We start from the raw sequence: 21,816 nt of genomic DNA on the forward strand, positions 1-21,816 counted from the left end.
TATAAATTGTTGGATTTTTATAACCATCCATTGAACAACATGTTACATTGTAGCTCTTTGGGCAATATTTCTAGAATGAATGACCATTCATTCATTATATTATTTTTCACCAATTAACACATCCCTCAGATTTATCCATCTGTGATGCTGAACTCTTGCGGGGACATTAGCCTAATTAGACTTGCAGCAAAAGAGGGTAAAAGAGATAAGAGATAGAAACCAATTAAAGTACAATGAAAACTTCTCATCATGCAGAGATGTGCATAAGATGTGCACCATATAGACTGGTGACTAATTTTATCATTATGCGGACAAAAATGGGATTCTAATATGTCATAACAGATTTTCTGACAACACAAAAGAAATTAAAGTGACAGCAATTCCTTCTGTAGTACACAATTGTGTATCTGTGTTATAACCGTCATTACAACAAATGGCTAAGTATTGGAGAATTTGGTTGCTTGTTAATTGCCTTGGGAGGATGCTAAGAAAAAAGGCATTTAACATTAATGATGTAAAATACGTTTTACTTTCTATTTACCTTGCAACAGCTCTCAGGTGGATCTTCAAAATAGTTATTGTTAAATCTAGAATCTACTTAAGAGCCCTGACTTCCAAATGAACAGGAAGGTGATAAGAATGAGAGGAACAAGAATCGATGAGACAGGATGCTTTTCAAAAAGTCTGGGGCGATAGTTTTAATGTGTATGTAAAATACTGCAGGACACGTTTTTAAAACCAATTGGCGACCCTGTGATCTCACGGAAGAAAATGAATAATCACTCAAGAGCTTAGGAGAGACAGCCAGGTAGAGCTGATTACTTCCCTTGATATTAAATTGATGCTTTTGTCTGAGAGGGGCCACCTTTGGGTCACAAGTCATTGCTTCCAGAAGCAACTTAATTATGCCTGCCAGTGTCTTTATAGAGAAGCCAGCACTACCTAGGAGCACTGCTACATTCTCAGTTCACTCTGGAAGCTTATTTTTATGTCTGGTCAGTTGCTGGTGCCTGGGAAGAGTGGAGAATTGCCATTCCTGGTGCTCTCCTTTAATTAAAGTCCTCTTTTAAAAAATCCCTTGTTGCCAGAGAATAGCTCCAACTTTGGCAGTTGCCACGCTAGGTTTCTGGGTATGGCCCTGTGCCAGGGAGTGTCAATCTTGACCTCTTAGGGGATAATTAGCAGAGAGAGGGCACTTAAACCTTTGTGCCCATTCAGTCCCAGGCTTCTGCTAGAATTGGCAAACACTATGGTGCCTATTGTTTGAGGCATAACTACTAGGAACTGGACTAAGACCACCAACTCCTTTTGCGTAAGGCATCAAACAACAAAATGGCTTCCTGTCACTCCTGACCTGGCTAAGAACTCAACCAGCTGCTGAAACAAGAAGGAATATTATTCTAGCAATCTTCTTCAGATATTTGCATCTTTAATTCTCTTATTATAGTTCCACCAGTACTAATAACAATAACACTATTCAAAACAGTGTCCTGTTCATGGCCCATTTTGGTAACATGGCATAAATGAATAGAATATTACCAAGAATCTAAATATATGTGTAGAGTGTATGTTGCTAAGTGAATAAGCCTTTTAAATCAAATTATAGAATTGAGAGGCTGGCGCTGTGGCATAGTGGGTTGAGTTGCTTCTTGCATTACTGGCATCCCTAATGGGTACGAGTTCGAGTCTCAGCTGCTCCTCTTCTGATCCAGTTTCCTGCCAGTGTGCCCAGGGAAAGCAGTGGAGGATGGCCCAAGTGCTTGGGCCTCTGCAATCACATGGGAGACCTGGAAGACACTCCTGGCTTCAGCCTGGCCCAGCCCTAACTGTTATGGCCATTGGGGAGTAAACCAGTGGATCAAAGACTTCTCTTTCTGCCTCTGCCTCTCTCCCTCTCTGTAATTCCACCTTTCAAATAGATAAATCTTTTTTTAAAAATTTAAAGAATTGAGAGCTTAAAATTACAAAATTTCATACTTAAAAATAGCAAAAATAAAAATCTTACACAATGGCCAGCGCCGCGGCTCACTAGGCTAATCCTCCGCCTTACGGCGCCGGCACACAGGGTTCTAGTCCCAGTCGGGGCGCCGGATTCTGTCCCGGATGCCCCTCTTCCAGGCCAGCTCTCTGCTGTGGCCAGGGAGTGCAGTGGAGGATGGCCCAAGTGCTTGGGCCCTGCACCCCATGGGAGACCAGGAGAAGCACCTGGCTCCTGCCATCGGATCAGCGCGGTGCGCCAGCCACAGCGCACCAGCCATGGCGGCCATTGGAGCATGAACCAACGGCAAAAGGGAGACCTTTCTCTCTTTCTCTCTCTCACTGTCCACTCTGCCTGTCAAAAAATAAAAAATAATAATAATAAAAAAAATCTTACACAATGGCCAAATCTCCAAATTTATTATGTTTTAATTCTTTTCTTTATTGTTCATGTTGTACCTGTCTGAAATAACTTTTAGTAACTCTAAAGTTCCTTGAATTGTCATATAGCAGAAAATAACTGAAAGGGGCCTGTAAGTAAATTATAACAGAAATAATCCTATAATACTTATGAGTCTTTTTAAATAACTGCAAAATAAACTCTATATATGAAATTCCATAAAATGCTATAGTTCTTATTTATCTTTGATTAAAATTCAATCTTTTAAGTATAATGTGGTATTTTGGAATATTGCATATTACTTCAAAATGTCTGTCAATTCAAATAATATTGATTGCATATTTTAAAAAAGGCAAAAACGTAGAGATCAAGTATCAGTTAAGTAAAGATATTGTACATTTAGTTTCCAACACCTAAGGCTAAAAATCAGGTCTCTACACTCATTCAGCAAACTTTATTTATCCCTAGTAATGTGCTAGGCACTGCTCTAGGTGCAGTAGTGAAATATACCCAACTTTGAACAAGACAGACCAAAAAAGCTCCACCATCATGAAGGATACAGACAACTATACTACTCTAGTATTTTTCCAGTGTGTAAAAAATAGTTTCCTCCTCAAATATTATTATTAAAGACTATAGTTCCAAGTACCAGGAACTTTTTGGCATCAATCTCATAGTATCATATATGTTAAAATAGTTGCCACAAATAAAGATGTAATGAAACTGATTACGTCTTTTACCCACAACAAATTGGATAGGTAACACTGCCTCTTGTGCGTAAAGTTTTGGACAGCTAAGTAATACAGATTTAAACTTAAAATGACAGATCCACTGACTTGAAACATAATGGTTGCTGAAGTAGACCTTTATTCCTTTTAGCACTGTGGTTAACTATTAAATAGCTCAAATATTACTTTCAAGTGTGAATATTGTGACATCTCTTGGTCAATTTCCTACTTGATAATCAGTGTTTTCCTGTTCAGTTCTCTCTTGGGAGCAGGGGGTTGTCCTATGGGGAAATCTCATACTAGTGAAATCACAACTTGGTTTTTATGAAATCAATATTCCTTGATTTCATGTTTGACCTTATTGAATTTCCACGCATAGTGAGTATTCCATGTCACTATGAAAGTATTCACCATGCCTTTAAAAAAAAAAAACAATTTTCAATTCACTTTAACATACCACAATTAATCTTTTCTTCTGAATACCCAAAATTCACTGGGTGTGTCAATAACGAAACAAGAATCACTAGTGTTGCATGTAGCTGATGTCAAACATCTGTATAAAGAGTGAATCAGGCCGGCGCCGCGGCTCACTAGGCTAATCCTCCGCCTAGCGGCGCCAGCACACCGGGTTCTAGTCCCGGTCGGGGCGCCGGACTCTGTCCCGGTTGCCCCTCTTCCAGGCCAGCCCTCTGCTGTGGCCAGGGAGTGCAGTGGAGGATGGCCCAGGTGCTTGGGCCCTGCACCCCATGGGAGACCAGGAGAAGCACCTGGCTCCTGGCTCCTGCCATCGGATCAGCGCGGTGCGCTGGCCGCAGCGCGCCGGCCGCGGCGGCCATTGGAGGGTGAACCAACGGCAAAAGGAAGACCTTTCTCTCTGTCTCTCTCTCTCACTGTCCACTCTGCCTGTCAAAAAAAAAATAAAATAAAATAAAAAATTAAAAAAAAGAGTGAATCAGTGTATTAATTGAACGTTTCCAAAATGGCAGTTGTTGAGGAACATATAGATGCCTTTATATCACTACCTGGGCTTTTCAAACTGTCCAGAATGTATTTGTTTTTTAGAGACAAGCAAAATGTAAGAAAAGCACCTTGCAAGAAAACATTTGCCCAATATGTTATCTACTCAACTTATGTTCATTCCCTCCACTATGGAACCACAAAATAATAACCAAAATCAATAAGAAAACAAGTAAATAAGTCTAATTATGTTCTAAATTGTGCAGGAGCCAGCGCTGTGGTGTAGCAGGTATAGCCACCAACCTGCAGCGCTGGCATCCCATATAAGTGATGATTCAAGTCCTAGCTGCTCCACTTCTGATGCATCTCTCTGCTATGGCCTGGGAAAGCAGAAGATGGCCCAAGTGCTTGGGTCCCTGCACCTGTGCTGGGGACCCTGAAGAGGCTCACTCCTGGCTCCGGCTTTGGATTGGCTCAGCTCAGGCCCTTGTAGCCATTTGGAAAGTGAACCAGGGTATTGAAGATCTCTCTTTCTCTCTGTTTCTCCCTCTTTCTCTGTAACTCTGCCTTTCAAATAAAATAAATAAATCTTAAAAAATAAATTGTGCAATAATATACAAAGAATTATATGTACAGACAAATTGGTAAACACATAGTTCTCTTATTGAAGCACCACCCACAGCACCTCCAAAGGAATGACATGAGTGGAGCACAAAACTCTAATTGTGGCCGTTAAGTGAGTGTTAAAATAACTGTAGAAAAGCAGGCTACAGAAAAAGGAAAAAAAAAATTTGTGTGGCTTGCCCCAAGTGAACTAGAGTTAAGTTCAAGAAGTGTGGCTGGGTATATAGTTCAATACTAAACTAAAATTGTTCAAGAACCAGAGAAAAGTGAGAACACTGTAAAAAAAAAAAAAAAGAGAGCATTCTTCTACATTTTTCATAAGTCAAATCTAAGCACATGAACTTAAAGTTTAGCCTTCAAATGTCAACTGCATTAAATAGGTCTAGTTTCAGCCTAGAACTTTATTTCCTATGATGTATCTCTATGGTTTTTTGATTTTACATCTGCAGAAGTAACTTAACTTGCATTTGTTCCAAAATGAATTTCATGCTCAACTTATTTTTCTTAATTAAACTTCCTTTAGCAGTTCCTAATATGTGTATTATTAAAACTCATTAGTCCCATTCACGCTTGCCTGTCATTTTTTTGGCTACACATTCATATATTGAAGTGCTTTGTTGCTATATATAGGAAGAAAATTAAATAATAAATATGGGGGCTTGAACGTTTTATGAGTGTCAGGATGAGAGAGTGCCTGCAAGGCCCATAAGGTTTCACACAAAAGAGGCATTACTGCTAAAGCCAACATGCTGACACATCTCTGATCTATAAAGTCTGCAGTAATGGCAGCAGTAAAGCGTTTTGCCATTGACTAGAATTTCTCTTACATGCAACGGAAATAGGCGCAGAAGAGATTATATTGACTGCTATAAAAAGAATTCACATAAAAACCCACCAAAAGTTTAATGTCTAATGATATCAAATGCCTGGGGGTGATTTACAAGTTTTCTCTGACTTCAGTTAAGCTTAGAGTTGGCAGCCTTCTTCTTCAACAGCTTTGCTACCAAATGCACGAGCAGGATTTTTTGTTTTGTTTTTTTGTTTTGTTTTGTTTTGTTTTGGGGGGAGGAAGGAGCTGGAGGGCAGTAGTTTAAAGGCAAGGACGATTCCTATTTTTTACAGTAACATAACAAATTTGATAACGTGAAATTCATTTTATTTACAGAACAGCAAGCAATCGAACCTTCTACTATTAAATAATCATTCTTCGAAACAGTTGGGAATATTGCTAATCAGCAAGATTAAGAGGTTAGTGACCTCAACATCTTTAAACTATCTTTTAAAAAGTTTCAAAAAGGCTCTTTAAGCTCTTATGAGCACTCATTATTTTTTATTGCTTAGACTTTGGAAATTTGAGATATTGAAATTAAAATTTTTAATTCACTGATAGCTGGGGGTATTTTTTCACATTTTAATTCATTAAAAGTTGTTTTCAGTTTCATTTTACACTTATCAGCAAAGCAAAAGACATGGAAGATTTACATTTTGGGATACCATATGACAAATTTCAACAAATCAGGAAAAAAGAATTGTCCTTTACATTTTTCTTTCCATTAAGAGTACATAGTAATTTCATTTAAAAATCAGATAATGTGAGATGACACTGAATGTAGTCTTCTTAAAACCATAAAATGAAGCTGCAGCACACGTGTTATCTTTGCCTGGATGTTAGGCCAGTTAGAACACACAGAAGGGTTCTGAGGGACAGGTGCAGCTGTCAAGCAAATCTCCAGTGAATGCAATATCAGGTTTTCCATAGTGATAAGCTCTGAGGAACCCAATGCTATTTCATGTCATTTATATTGGGATCTGTGCTTGCAATTTTCAGAATTGAGAGATTCTACTCCTCTGTTTCAAACTTCCACTCTGCTGCAAAACTAAAACAGCTGACCAAGGCCATCTTGTTCTTTTTAATAATAATGACCAAAACCACATATTTGGATAATATATAGCAAAATGTAATTAATTCCCTAAGTGAATGAGTCAGATTTTCCAATAGTTCTTAAAGTAATCCACTCTATTCAGGAGAACATTTATCTAACCTGATATCTTGCTCTTCATTTACTGGCTACATCTAAAAATTTAATGGTGTGTAATTTCATAATATTGATATTGGCTTTCCAAAGTGGATTTACTGCCTACTAAGTTCACTAAAGTGGAGGAGTTTCTTGGAAAACAAAGAATCTGGCCCCCCAATAGAAGACAACAAAGAGTAGGTCAAGTTTCCACTTTTCATTTTTCACTACCAAAAAAATAACACGATGAGAGAGTAGCAAACATCAATTATTCTTGACACAAAAATATTTTGTAGCCACTACAAATGCAAGTTCAGCTAACTCTTCCATTTCAGTGCTATGGTGCAGGCAATGAATACTGGTTCAGTGGTTCCAAAACAGGCAAATTAATTTTTAAAGAGGCCTCCTTTTCCATGTTTCAAATTCTCCATCTACTTTTATATCATCAGTTATATCCTGTAGAAGTAGAAATCCAAGTCCATGTCTCATCTACGTTCATTATTTATGTATTATTAAACTTGAAAGGAAACATTAAATATTATGGACTGTGTGGCTGGGATCAGTGACTAAGGTATCCTTACACAAAACATCCATTCTTCCAGTTCTAGTGTGCACAGAACCACATGAGTTAGACTAGACACATGAAAAGAGACAAACCAGGCTCTCATATGTTTCCTTTAACCTCACCATTGGGCTTGTGAAAACTACTTCTTGCTATGTCCATGATTTTTTAGAAGAGCTTATAGAGAGACTGCAGAAAAAAAGAAACAGCTCACTTTTCTGCTTTAAAATTCTTGAGAGCCAAAGTTTCTATTTTGCTATTTCATCTTGGAAATGCAAAATTCATGTGCCTGCTTCAGAATTAGGGTTAAGAAACACAGATGCACCTGCAAATGCACGAACAAAGTTTGGTGAGACTCATCCTTGAATAACCAGAAAGTCTGCTGTGTCTGGGCTCCCTGAGATAAGGACAGGAGGATGAGTAGGCTTCAGTGACATTGAAGAGCTGCCTTTCCACGAGTTCACACATCCTGGAGAGACTTCAATGCTAGCACCCTAGTGGTATCTGCATTCATTTCATAATCTGCCAGCAGAAACCTCTGAAAAATATCTAATACTTCTCTTCAAAAGATCGAAATGTACAGTATGCAGTTTTATATTTTAACAATTATCCATGTCCATTTTGTCCCCAAGTGCTCAAAGATCTAAAAATTTAAAATGTAACAAATTGGTTTACAGAGGAAAAAAGCCAACTAAAATTATGATACCGAAGTGCCAGAAGATATAAAGGGGGAGGGGGGTGTCAGAAACCTAACACGTCTGTACTCAGCTCTTCAGTCAATCATTTGTCAGATGGAGTTGTTCTGAAGCCATGAAGGCTCCAAAATTGACTCCGAATACTAGGCTTTTCTGGATTCCAAAGCAACTTTAAGTTTTTAAGTCAACTAGGAGGCATTCATTTGAGTGATTAATTTTAACGATAGCTGCGGAAATCGATTTTCTTCTGCAAATAAAGATGAGGTTTTCTTGGGAGTTATAAACATTTTTAAATTGTACTGGAATAAAAAAAACATTTCCCTGAATTCAGCTGCAAGAAAATGTCTGAGAACGCGCGCACACACAGCTCAGTCCGAAAGAAAAGCCAGTCAGTGGTGAGGCAAGATAGGGCAGGGATGCATCAGAAATGCAGCCAGCTGCCTGGCGCACTCCCCAGCCCGGGCCCTGGGCAGCAAGGCTGCGACGCCGACTCTGGCTCCTCCAACTCCAAGAAAGTTACCTCCAACTGTATTATGGAAAGTCGTGCAAGTGAATTGCAAGACGTGTGTGGCCAGTCACCCACTTGTACTGAATCCCAGGCGGTGACCCTGTAACCCTTTAGCGTCCGGTTGAGAGAAAGAGATGGCAAGAACAGGGTCGGAAGAAAGAGAGGGAGGGAGAAGGAGAAAGCAGGAACATGGCCAATCCTCCCTGCAAAATTCCCCTGGAAACCACGGCAGCCACGGCAAAGGCGGCCAAAGCCACAGCGATTTCTACTTGGGCATCGCACTCCACTCGCAGGTTTTGCACGGCAGCACTGCCTTCCCCTCCTTAAAGTGTCGGTAGGAGAAAGCACCGGATCCGGGAGGGAATCTCCCAACGGAGAGATCCTCCAGGCAAAGTTGAGAGCTTGGAGGGCTGCTTGGCCTCCCCATGGAAGCTACAACCAGGGTTTGGAGCTCGTTCTGGGCAGCTCCCCAGCGATGCCCGATGCCCGCGGAGATGCGTGAGGTGGTTTGACAACCCCCCAGCTTCTCTCGGCGTTCACAGGCGCCGTGTCCGCAGCCCCTTCCGCGCCGTGGCACACAAGCCCCGGCATCCCCCTCCCCACAACACAGCCGCAAACTTACCCTCAATGAGACAGATCCCCGGAGGGAGCCCCTCCGCTTCCCCCAGTCCCCTTCCAGCAATGCAAGGAGGCAGTTTCTACAACACTTCGCCGTCAAATGCAAGCCTAAATGGGCAAAGTATTTACCAGTTTCTGGACGCTTGTTTTGGGAATCTCGAGCACCCAGGAATTCTTGTTTCAGGATTCAAGATGCTTCGTTTTGGCTTTTTTTTTTCTTTAAGCAGCCGCAACCTCAGTTATACCCCCTCCTTTTTTTTTTTTTTTTTAATTCACCCACGGACACTTCCAAAACGTGTCGATTGATCCTTTTTTCTTTCCAGATGCAGCCACGATCCAGATTCCTGGGGACCCAAAGGCACCTCCATGTAAATCCGACCATCAGGCAAGAAATACAAACGATCAAACGTTACTTCTTTCAGCTGCAATCAGATAATCCTACTAATCCAATAGATTTATCTCGATTGGAAATTGACCTCAAAAATGAATTCCCGGTGCTGATGTCCAGTAGAACGATTTCGTAGCCTGGTTCGGGGGGCCCACAGAACTGTGGTTTCTTTCTTTCCCTTTTAAAAAAATCTTTTTGGATTCTGGGTGCACTGCTCGCAAAAAACGCCGAGGACCCTGGTTTTCCCCTAATATAGGTTTCTACTCCAAATCAGTGCAGGATGAAAAATGGTACAAAGATACCCCTAGTGGCTTGAGGCGATATTGCAGGGATCGCACTTCTGTTTCCCGCCCCCGCCCCCCCCCCCCCATCCCCTTTCCTCACCTTTTTTTCTCCCCCTGTAGATAACTGGCTGCTGTAATAGTTAAACAAGGAGGAGGTTGCACCGAGATGGACATGAATAGTATGTGACTACCTGAAATAAGTTGTCTGATCTTTCTTCTGTGTTTTACCCTTAAAGACTGAATCTCTGGGCTCTGTCTCCTCAGTCTTTTTTATTATTTTTTTTTCTGTACACATTTTCCCCCAATGGCATTTAGTAGCTACAGTGTCAGTTTGAAGGAGTGATTTCAAAGCCAATGGATTTGCTTCCTGAGTAACTACAGATATCCAAAGAAAATTCAATCTTCCTAAGATATGCTGCTTTTAGACAAACTCAACATTTTGTCACTTTTTCGGGAATGTGATTATGAAAATACAATTTGGGGGCAATATTTACTAATTTTGGACTTTTCCATGTTCATTCAGCAAAACAGGTGATGGTTCCTGTAAGCCTGTTGTCAAAAGAGCAAGGCCTAAAGGTCTTCCCACAAGCCTCAATGGTGACCACCTGAAGCCTGTGGAATTCAATGACCTCAAGATTGCTGCTAGCATTTTTGACAGTGTCAGGGAAAAGGAGACTGGCTTGCAAGCAATACTTCACAAATGCCCACAAACTGTGTCTAGCACTCTTTTTAAAATGAAACTCTGATTCTGAAGGATCAGGGAGGGGCCAAGAATTTGCATCTCTAATAAGCCCTCTGAGCACTCACTGATTATCCAGGGCCTTGTAAAATAGAGAAGGTGGACTCACTTTCATGCTGATGGGTTCCCTAGCTGCAAGGACTTCAAGATCTTCTTTCTTAACTCACTAATTAAGTCTTTTTAGTGTATGAGCTGCTAAACAGTCGAGAGACTTTCCTTCTACCAATAGTTCTGCTATTAATTGGCTGTGTCACTTTGAGCAATAATTTCTGGCCCATGGATAATTTATCTATTAAAATAAAAGGGTGAGTTCACATAAACTAACACATATACATGTTCCTGGATGGGAAGCTCAATATTCTAAATTAACCCATGAAACTACTCTAATTATTATTAAAATCTCACTAAGTTTTCATGGATTCTAAAAAGTTAATTCCAAATTGTTCTTGTGAGAGCAGAGGATAAAAAACTGTCAATACCATCAGAAGAACAAGGTTCAGGGAGTTTCCATATGAACTATTAAGTCTTAATACAAATGACAGTAATTAACACAATGAGCTTTCTTCAAAGAGAGAAATTAGTCCAACAAAACAGGATAGAAAGCCCAAAAATATATCCACGAATTTATGGAATAACAGGTGGCATTAGAGAGCAGTGAGGAAAGATGAATTATCCAGGCAATAGATTATGCATATGAAAAAATGATAATTTGGGATCTCTTCACATCAAAGTATGTATTTAAGGAAGGTTAAAGACCTAAAGAAGAAACTATCTTTGTGATTTTGAGTAGATCAGAAGAGTAGGATTTGTTAAACAATAGATAAAAAATAAAGTACATAAAATCTCTCATAAATATATTTAAAAATAAAAATAGTCTAAAAAGATGGTCAGTTGGCAGGAGAGGATTTTAAATGATCAATTAACATCTGAAAACCATTCAGTCTCCTTATTTTAGAGAAATGCAATTTAAAATGAGGAATTTAACAGTTCTGAAATTGGCAAACATTTATAAATCCAAATTTACAATACCAAAAATTGGTGAGTATGTGGAGAAACTATGGAGTGTATATAATGATACAACAGCTTCAGAAAGCACTTTAGCACACGTTGAAGATTCTCATCTACTAAGATCCAGCCTTTCCACTAAAAATATCCATTGCAGAATTTTCTTAAAGAAGCCAAAAAATGAGAAACAATCTAAACACTTTCAGATAAATAAATAAACAAGAACTTTTTATTATATTCACATACAGCAATGCTAGAAACAGTACAAAAGAATGAGTGTATCATAGCTACTTGAGAGTGGATGAATTTCAAAAATATAATGTGAGCACTCCCCCTAAAAAATCATGCAACAGAAAAATGCCTGTAAGAGAATACCATTTATACATAGTTTTAAAACATGCAAAATACTTCTATACATACACTATCTTTGAGCACATGCATATGTAGCAAGCGTATATACATGATAATGAGAAGCATAAAATCAGACTCTCTTTGGGAAGGGAAGCAGCAATGGAATTGGGAAGCCATCATGGGAAGCCTCCAATGAATCTGCAGCACTTTATTTTGCCAGCTTGAGTTCACAGATATTTATATATCACTATATAAATTGTTAGCATTCCTGAAATGCTTCATTAAAATGAAAGATTTACAGAATGATTTTCATGAACTCAAAGTGTTATAAAAATTTTTAATTCTATTAATGATTAGGTGACATGGAAAATACTATGGGAGTTTACAATTTATCATAATGCTTTTATTAGAGAATTTAAAACAAATCTATACTACTGCATTTTTCAAGAAGTGAAATGAATTGACATTCATTTATTTCTATAATGAGTATTAGAATTTCCAGCTAGTAAGCAAAATCACCAAATAAATGAGAAAAATGTGGCTGAAACAGGAAAAAATTGTAACCCTCAACTAGCTCTTTCTTGTATTTTCCTTTGATCTCACAAATAGTAATAGGGCCTCTGAAACTGTGAGACAGACAATCAAAGGATCATGTTGAGTCTGAGCAGTTAAGTAGAAACTCCCAAAGCCACAGCAGCCCTAAACCAAACTACAATGAAATGAAAATTCTTCCAGAATAATTAAAATATATATGTGTATGAATTCTAATGGGGGGTTGTTGATATGAAATCCAAGAATTGGAGCTCTCACTTCAAAATTTACTAGAAGGTGTTTTTAAATATTTCATGAGAAATAGAAGACATTAAATATTAGGAAAGAACTTTTTTAGAACCCACACTCAGAAGTACAATGAGCAGCTAACACTACTCAAACTCATGTTGGACTCAGGAAAGATGTCTAAGTGACTGGTCAAACAATGCTTTGTTCAACCACTCAGAACAGAGTTCCTGGCAAATAATCAAAGCAGCTTTTTAATAAGCAAACAGTGATGAGAATTTAATTTCTTCTGATGATTGAACACACAAAGGAAGAAAGTAAAAGTGTTATTTCTGAAAATTGGAGAGACAGAATCTTGAGCAACCACTCACTGAATACTTCCTTTGAATAGTGTGCACAATCCAGAACTATATCATCAGAGAGTTGACTTTGAAACAATGCACCATCATAAAGCCTCATTTTACTATTGCTAAATGATTTGTTGATTATAAATGTTTGGTAGATAGCATTTTGAATTAACAAATTAACATCCATACTGAACAGGTTTGAGCTATTAATATAAAACCGAAGGTCCATTTTCAGTGTGTTTAGGTGCAAATTGGGTTGACAGGTTACGGTGGTCCATGAAGGAAGAAAAGTAAAAATAGCAGTAGAAAGATAAGCAGGACTAGAGGAAAAGAAGTCTGAGGGGAAAAATGACAACCAAACTCATTTCTCTGCCTGATGATTTATTTTACAGACCAGAAAGAAACTTAATATTTGTGTACTTCATATACAAATGATTATTAGCAAATGATGACTTACCTGAAATAACCAATGGTATACAAAGAAAACAAATTTATTTTCTGTATTGAATGGGTTTGCTAATCTCTCAGAAACGCAATTACTAGAGAAGTGAAAATTACTATGACTAATGGGAAATGAAAAGCTGACATCTGCAAACCTGGTACTATAGGGATTCCAATTTATATCTCTGTCTCTAAAACTTCACCTGCGGTAAAAACAGTGGTGAGATTAGAACTCCTGTTTTGATTTCCATCCCAGATAAAAAGCAATTGATTAATTCTGAATGGATCATGAGAAGAAACTGCATGATTCTACTAACAAACAGAAGAAAAAGTACTAATTGTTTTAATACAAAGGAGTTGATATGAAAAGAACGAAGAGCTTTTTGTTGATAAATAACATAAATGTTAATCTTTTAGGACTGGATCAAATCAATTACATTCTGGATCGTGGTAAATACTTTAGGATGCTGTGAAACACTAACACTCAATGTCTGCAAAACAGAAGCAACTTGTAAAATATTGTAAAACAGATTTCTAAAGCACGTCTGGAGAAAAATTTTTTTCCTTTACTGTCTTCAGCACTTCCCTGATGTAAACTCATATTAAGTGCTCAAGACTCGAATCTCAATGAATAGCATTTGGGAATTTTCAAAGGCATAAAAATAAAAAGTGTTGCAACATTACAAGGCCTAACTACTGCAAAGTTGGCTGTTTATGAAGAGGTTCTTTCTACAGGGAAGAATCTGCTCACACGATCCTGCTTAATTAGAAAACACTACTTAAAACTCTTGACTGATACTGAGTATTTCAGGTATGTATTGAGAGAACACACCTGCTGGAAGCTAAATATACCAGATGCATCTTTAGATTCACAGACTAAAGACTGGCAATGGAAACCAAGGAAGTAATGATCAAGACTGGATATTTTTGGGTGAGAATGCCACACTTAGGTATGGTGCTTCTTCATCAGGGTTGTGTTGAGATGGCAATACATTTTTTCAAAGGAACTCTTGAGGGGCTGAGGTTGGAAACAAATCCAAGTTTTCCAAAACAAATTTAAGTCATTTTGACCTGTTTAAAACTTCCAAATACTGATGCTATTATGCTAATATTTAATGATCTATTTTCTTTTTAAAGTTCTTTAATATCTGTAATTTATACTTTAGCTTATATAATTATTCTTGACTTAAAAGTAAATTTTCAAAGACCAACATTATTACTTTGCAAAATATTTCATGTATATTTGGATGTCAATTTTTGTGTAATATTTGTGAGATAGAAGAGTACATATACTGTCCTTCTCATTAAGAGAAGGTTCTCTTATTATTTTAGCTGCTTTGGACACTATCATGACAGGACTGATTTTAATCCATTGCAACATTCTGGATTAAGTTAAAATTATATAACATTATCTTAAGTATTCCTCTAGTAATGAAGAAACAAAACCACAAAAGCGTCCTAGTGGACCTTATCCATTAGAATTTACTGTAGAATATTGGTATATTTGAGTCTATGTTTCCAGTATTAGCAAAATTTGCAGTAAAATTTGACCTAATTATGGGAAAGCCATATGAAAATTAATGTTCTGTAGTTGAAGCTGGGAAAGAAAGTTTAGTTATATCCCATAGGCTTTGCCATCTCATTGACTTCACAGACATAAGATGCATACTGTACCTTTTCTAAATAGGATTTTATGCTAATTACACAACTAAAGGTAAATACTAGCCTGGCTTTTCATTATTGTTCAATTAGTGATTTAATGAGTATCTCCTACCTGTCCCAAAATACTCAGCTTCATCATTTTCTAAAATATTAAATAAAGGAAACTTTAAAATGAAATTTCCCAAAGAAATGGATCTTTCTCTGTTCATCTATCAACTACCCATCTATGAGCATATCAATCTGCCTCTTTATATCAAGATGGAGAATTAGGTCATGAATGTATAAGGATAAATTTTTCATAAAATCATTTGTGTTTAGATTTAGAGTTTGCCTTCTTTTTATATGTAATTAAAATTATTTCTGATGACCTGGAAACAAAAAACAAGCAGAAGCTGTGCAACCCTTCAACTGCTAATTCTAACATTCCGAGGCTTCATTCAGTCTGAGAATTGTGTTCTTTTCTCTAAAACATTTCTAAACTTCCCTAGAGATAAGCAAGCTAATACATGATGTTTTCTTGTAAAAAAACAAAATCTCAAACTTTTATTTCTAATTTATACTAAGGAGAAGGGAGAGACAGAAAAAGGGTAATAGTGATTTTTAAAAGGTAAAAGCTTAAGTGGATTACATAGAGAACGTAAATGTCAAAAAAGTTCAGAGCAAAATTTCTTGTAAGTTACAACTGACAGAATACCAGAATAGATACTTTACAATTTAACAGAAATTTTATCTAATTATATGATGGATTGAGAACATAAATCCTGGCTTATATATTATACATTGAAAGAATTCACAATTGATTCTTTCATCATTCTTAAATTTGTTGAAGACATAAGAAACATCTTAAAGATGCAACTCATGTTACCAGGCCTCAAACTAACCTAAAACAATAAGAGTGTATTTGAATGATAGCCCAACGAATTGTATTTTTATAGAGCTTTTGTAGACTCCAAAGATCTCCTTTTGCTAAATAAATCAAGCCCAAGAACATAAATGACTTAACTAAGGTAACACCAAGGTCAGTGGCATTGCTAGATGGAAAGCCAGTTTGCCAGGCTATTTCCAAATGGTTGCTTTTTAGCATTGTCAGATGGTGTCAAAGCTTCAAAGTGCTTAAAATATTTGACCACAACCAAATTTTAAAGATTGTAATGAACCAACAAACTAAGAGAGCACAACACTAGGTATATTTGGTATGGCAATCAGAATACTGTCTCTGCAAGGATGTCCAGATCCTGATCTTGGGAATCTATGAGTATGTTGCTTTACACGTAAAAGGGACTTTACAGATGTAAGGGATCCTGGGCTGGGGAGTTTTGGATCAGTCAGATGGATCCAGTGTTACTCTAAGAGTCTATTAGAGGGGGGCAGAGGGGACATACTCAGAACAAGAAAGGCAATAACCGAACCAAAGACGGGAGTGTGGGGGAGAGGGGGAGTCAGCCAGAGTGAGGGAGATGGAGATTAGCAAACCTCGTACACCTTGCTTAGAAGATGGAGAAAGGGACCAGAAAGCAAGAGCAACAACGCAGTCATTGCCAATCAAGCTCAGCTTTCTGACTTCCTCATTTCTAACTTTGCGAATGTTAACTTCATAAATTTATGTTGCTTTATATAAATTTGTTACAGCAACAACAGGAAGTAATTAAAAATATTAAAAAAATCCTTTGAATAATCAATGTTTCCCGTAGAAACAATGTTAGATACCCATGCAATTTTAAAAGCCCTAGGATCTATACCTAAAAAAAAAAATCAAGTCAAATTAAATGTAATATTTTATTTAGCCCAAAAGTACTAAAATATCATTACAGCATGTAATCAATTTCTTTTCTTTTAAGATTTTAAATTTTATTTATTTGACAGGTAGAGCTACAGACAGTGAAAGGGAGCGACAGAGAGAAAGGTCTTCTTTCTGTTGCTTCACCCCCCAAATGTCTGTGCCGATCTGAAGCCAGGAGCCAGGTGCTTCTTCCTGGTCTCCTATGTGGGTGCAGGGCCCAAGCACTTGGGCCATCCTCCACTGCCTTCCTGGGCCACAGTAGAGAGCTGGACTGGAAGAGGAACAACCGGGACTAGAACCTGGGGCCCATATGGGATTCCAGAGCCACAGGCAGAGGATTAGCCAAGTGAGCCACGGTGCCAGTCCCCAATTTCAAAATTTATTAATGAGGCATTTTAAAATTTTTTCAAATACCTTCAAAATCCTGTGTATTTGTTGCACTTAGAACACATCTCAATCTGCACTAATTCCTTTTTAACAACTCTGAAGCCACATATAGGTAGTGACAACAATCTAGGATTGTATAGCTTCAGGCTGTAAAAAACCTCCTAAAGTGAAAATTTCATATATTATATTCTAATGTTCTATCACCATCTAGATCAGGAATCATAAAGACAGCTAATGAAATCAGGATCATTGCTCTGGTAATTTTCTGATAGCTTTGTATTCAGAATTATATTTTAACAGAAAAATTAGGAAAAAAAAAAAAAAACAAGAACACAAAGAAGGTATTCTTACCAAGCGACAGTGAGTTAGTTGATGCTTGTGAAAAATGCTAATGCTAATACAAAGGACTTTCTCTGGTATTTTGACAACAAAATGATAGCCAAGAAAGCATAAGAATAACATTGCTTGAGGTCAACTACATAAAATGAACAAATGACCAAGAAAAAAGCAGAACTGTTAAATCGCGGCTTCCAATTTCTCCACTGAGAAGACTGATGTTCAAACTGGAGAAGCATAGGATGGCAAAGAAATGATAAGAAAGCCTGAAGGTGATTTAAATTAGTTTTAGGTTTCTAGGACACTAAAAATACTTGAAGATGTGTTTTTAGAACTAATATCTTTAAGGCAGCATGGAAAAGTGTTAAGGAAACAGTTAAGTGTTCTGATTTTTTTAAAGATTTATTTGAAAGACAAAGTTACAGAGAGAGTTAGAGAGACAGAAAGAGAATCTTCCATCCTCTGGTTCACTTCCCAGATGGCCTCAATGGCAGGACTAAGGCTGAACCCCGTTTGAAGACAGGAGCCAGGAGATTCTTCCAGGTATCCCATGTGGATGAAGCGGCCCACGTACTTGGGCCATCTTCCATTGCTTTCCCAGGCGCACTGGCAGGGAGCTGGAGCAGCCGGTACTAAACCGAAGCTCATCTGGGAAGCTGGCACTACATGCATTTACCCACAGCTTTACCTGCGATGCCACAGAGCTGGCCCCAGTGGTCCTGATTTTCAAGCAGGATTGTAGAAACTAAAGTCTATTCATCTTGACATTAACTGAAATTCTAGAACTAATGCTTACTTGTATAGGCTAAGTATACGTCAAATCAACATAAAAATTTTTATTAAAATTAGTGGAATGGCAGATCAAAAATATGATCATCATTGTTCATTTTGACTTTATCTAAGGCCTTTTGTAGAACACTCATTTTCTTATGGACAAAAACGTATTCTATGTGCTGATTAATGGTGCAGTTGAATAGATCTTCTGAAATTTGAATCAACATTGTATTGTAGCATTCAATGAATGTTCTTTGATGTTCTCTTTTTCTTTTCTCGAGGATTAAAATTCTAATGAAATTTGTTTTATAATGAGCTGTCAATTAAACAAATTAGTCTAATGGTGAGTATGAATGAGAAGCTGAGGCAGGAGCCTGAATGAAATCAGAGATTTCTAAATAGATTATTTAAAACTATTAACTGTTTTTGCAATTGTTGTTTCCAATGATGCTTGCTCAAATTATTAATAAGGAGTTTGATCTAAATTATTTAAATACTAAACTTTAAATTAATTTAATCACTGTTATCAAATTTCTCTCTGTGTTCCCTGGTGCAATACAAAAATCAATGTCTCCTTATGTTTAACTTACTCCCTGCTATACAAATACTTCTGTGTAATTAATCAACTATATTTTTGTTAATCATAAGTTATTTATTATTGCTATTATTTAACTGTTACAAAGAACGTTGCATTAAATATAGTGTGCATTCAATAAAACTTCAAAATTAGTCTAAATTTAAAACAAATTAATCAAACTACAATTTAACATCAGTCTTAAGTTTAACTGCATCCATTTCAAATGAACTTCTATTGTATAAAGGAAATATTCTTTCAGCTTTTTTGTCTTCTAATCCTGACAAAATCAGAAAATCTTTCTCTACCTTGTCTCATGCCAAATACCCAAATACATTAAGAACCAGAGTAGGGGAATGAAGAGAGAGTTGGCTCACAAGGCAGGCATCTGGGGCAGCAAAGTCACTGCTTGGGAACCCTGCATTCCATACCGGAGTGGCTGGCTTCAAATCTCAGCTCTGTTCCAGATTTCAGCTTCCTTCTAATGCATTCTCTGGAGACATCCATGATTCCTCAAGTACTTGTGTCCCTTCAACCCATGGGGGAAACCTGGACTGAGTTCCTGGCTCTTGGCTTTAGCATGTCTCAGCCTGGCCTGTTATGGGTACTTGGGGAGTAAACCAGTGGATGGGAGACCTCAGTTTGAATGCTTCTATGACTTTCAAAATAATAAAATTAAAATTGCAAAAGAAGCACCGGACTAGGAAGGAAAGGTAATAGACAATATCATAAGAAAGAGTAAGAACGCATAATAGGCTGCCTCCTTCCTGTTTTTTCTCTCACCCTCTATGTAGCTTGTTTTAATGTAATAGAACATACATGAAGTATGATGACAAATTATATATTAAATATATTGAATTAAGTGAATATATTCAATTTATAAAGTGCATAATATAAATAGCAATACATGTATCTCATTTGGCTATTAAAAAGACTGACATTTTTACCTACTGATTTGCTCTTTCAGAAGACTTGAATGAATGCAAACTTAACAGAAATAATGTTATCTTCATTGGTGTAATGCATTCCCTGTATCAATATTGTACTTGGTTGTTTTACTTACGTGTATCTTTCAAGTTTAAAGGGTACATACAAAATATTTTCTATATTTATAAGTCAGAAATCTGAAACCCAGCAACACTAAGTGCTTTGGCACTAATAATAACAGATTAAACTGAAATTGGCAATTGAGTTTAAATCCAAGTCTCCTGTGTCTCTTGTTCACTGTGATGGGTGATAAAGTAAGAGCTACACAACGAGATACAAAGGAGCGCCTCAATGTTCAGGAGTTAATATAAACAGAACAGAGCGTTGAGTTGCCTTCCTAAAACAGAGATCACCTCCTTGAGATGGGCTGCCCCAAGCACTTCTTCCAGGCAACAATAACACCAGGATTTCAGTTCACATTAGCTATCTTGCCTGCCATAGGGCCAAGGCTGCTGAGTGTTCTGAGGAGCCATAGGAGAGGGTATCTCCTTATTGAGGAAGACAGTGGTTTTACCCTTAAGTGAAACTAAGCTATATACCGAGGCAAGAGAGTACGACACTGCAAGATGAGGGCACTGCTGAGAGTGCAACTTACGAGCAGCTAGAAAAATCTTCCTGAAATAAGTAGTCAAGTGAAAGACAATACCCAGGCTGCCTCAGTCAGGATTCTAGGTTCTCAGCAGGTACCCCTGGTTATCTGTGTTTGAAATCATAATGAGAACAACAGAGAAAGTTGCAGCGAGAAGCACCAAGGGAGTGTGATCAGTAGAATAAAACAGAAGGGCCAACTAAGGTCAAGAAAGTACATCAGAGAGGAAGTGGTAACAAGATTTACCCAGGAATCACAAGCAATACTAGGAATTTCCAACAAGGACTCACGTTGGTTTGTACCTCCATGGCTCCTCCAGCCTCCTCGCTGGCCTCATATCTCTATCTAATTTTCCTCCAATCTATTCTTCATGGTGACTCCAAAATAATCTTTGATAATACAAATAAAAGGAAATCATTTATCTGCTAATTATTACCAGAACTGGTGTTTCTCACCATGGTTTTTTACTAGAATATCACAGAGGACGATTAAAAATAACAATGTTTGTCACCACCACTACCATCACTACAATGCAAAGACCAGTTAAATTAGAATCCTTGGAGCTAAGTCTGGGTCACTAATATTTTTAAAGCACTCATAGAATTTCTGTGTGTAGCCACCATTAGGGACATGGGTCCAGTAGATGCATTTTAGATTCCATACAATGATAGCAAAGTAAATATGAAACTATCATGGAAATACATGCCCTGGATTTGCTTTCAGAAGAATCTGGGAGATACTTAATTAACTTAATTATTCTTTGTTATAAATCTCAGAGGCAGAAAACATTCACTTTTCTCACATGCAATTTGGGCAGGTCTGCCATCTCTGTGGGAAGAATGAATTATCTGTTCCCCTCATCCTTGATTCTTTCACACTGTTTACCCTTGGTAGAGAAAGATCTTTTAACCAAAAACATGTCTAGTTTTGCTATTGGGAATAATCAGTATTGAAAAACAAATTGGTGCTGGGTTTGTCAGTGCCATATTAAAATACCCCTCCCCCCCCCAAAAAAAAAAACACCCACAAACGCCCAAACCTACTCTCTAGAGCACTGTAAGGAACATACTATTAAAGTATACAGTATTCTAACCCAATGCATGGTCCTACTCTAAGGAATAACTGAAGGACACATCTTGGACATAATATTGCCATCACTTTCCAAAGAAGTATAAAATGATCATTAACAGATGAGCATTTGGCTATTAGTTAAGTGGTTATTGAAGGGCCTGGTTCAAGTCACACCTCCACTGCTTCTGATTCAGTTCCCTCTTACTGTGCACCCTGGGAGGCAGCAAGTAATCACCTGAC

At 37.6% G+C, this 21,816-nt stretch overlaps 1 protein-coding gene across 10 annotated transcripts in view; it reads right to left on the reverse strand.

The window, feature by feature from the left end:
* NLGN1 (neuroligin 1) overlaps positions 1-21,816 on the reverse strand; it is a 948,787-nt gene that overhangs the window by 746,518 nt on the left and 180,453 nt on the right. For 2 of the 10 annotated variants that reach the window (XM_051859141.3, XM_051859138.3), the window contains exon 1: positions 9,089-9,730. The exons of the other annotated variants lie outside the window; for them this stretch is intronic. The gene's annotated coding sequence lies outside the window, so the exon portion shown is untranslated. Of the gene's footprint in view, positions 1-9,088; positions 9,731-21,816 lie in introns of those variants that run through there. 10 annotated transcript variants of the gene reach the window in all.

Source organism: Oryctolagus cuniculus, chromosome 4, assembly GCF_051225735.1.
Source record: "Oryctolagus cuniculus isolate XC-2025 breed Fujian yellow rabbit chromosome 4, ASM5122573v1, whole genome shotgun sequence".
In the NCBI taxonomy this organism is placed as follows: Eukaryota; Metazoa; Chordata; class Mammalia; order Lagomorpha; family Leporidae; genus Oryctolagus; species Oryctolagus cuniculus.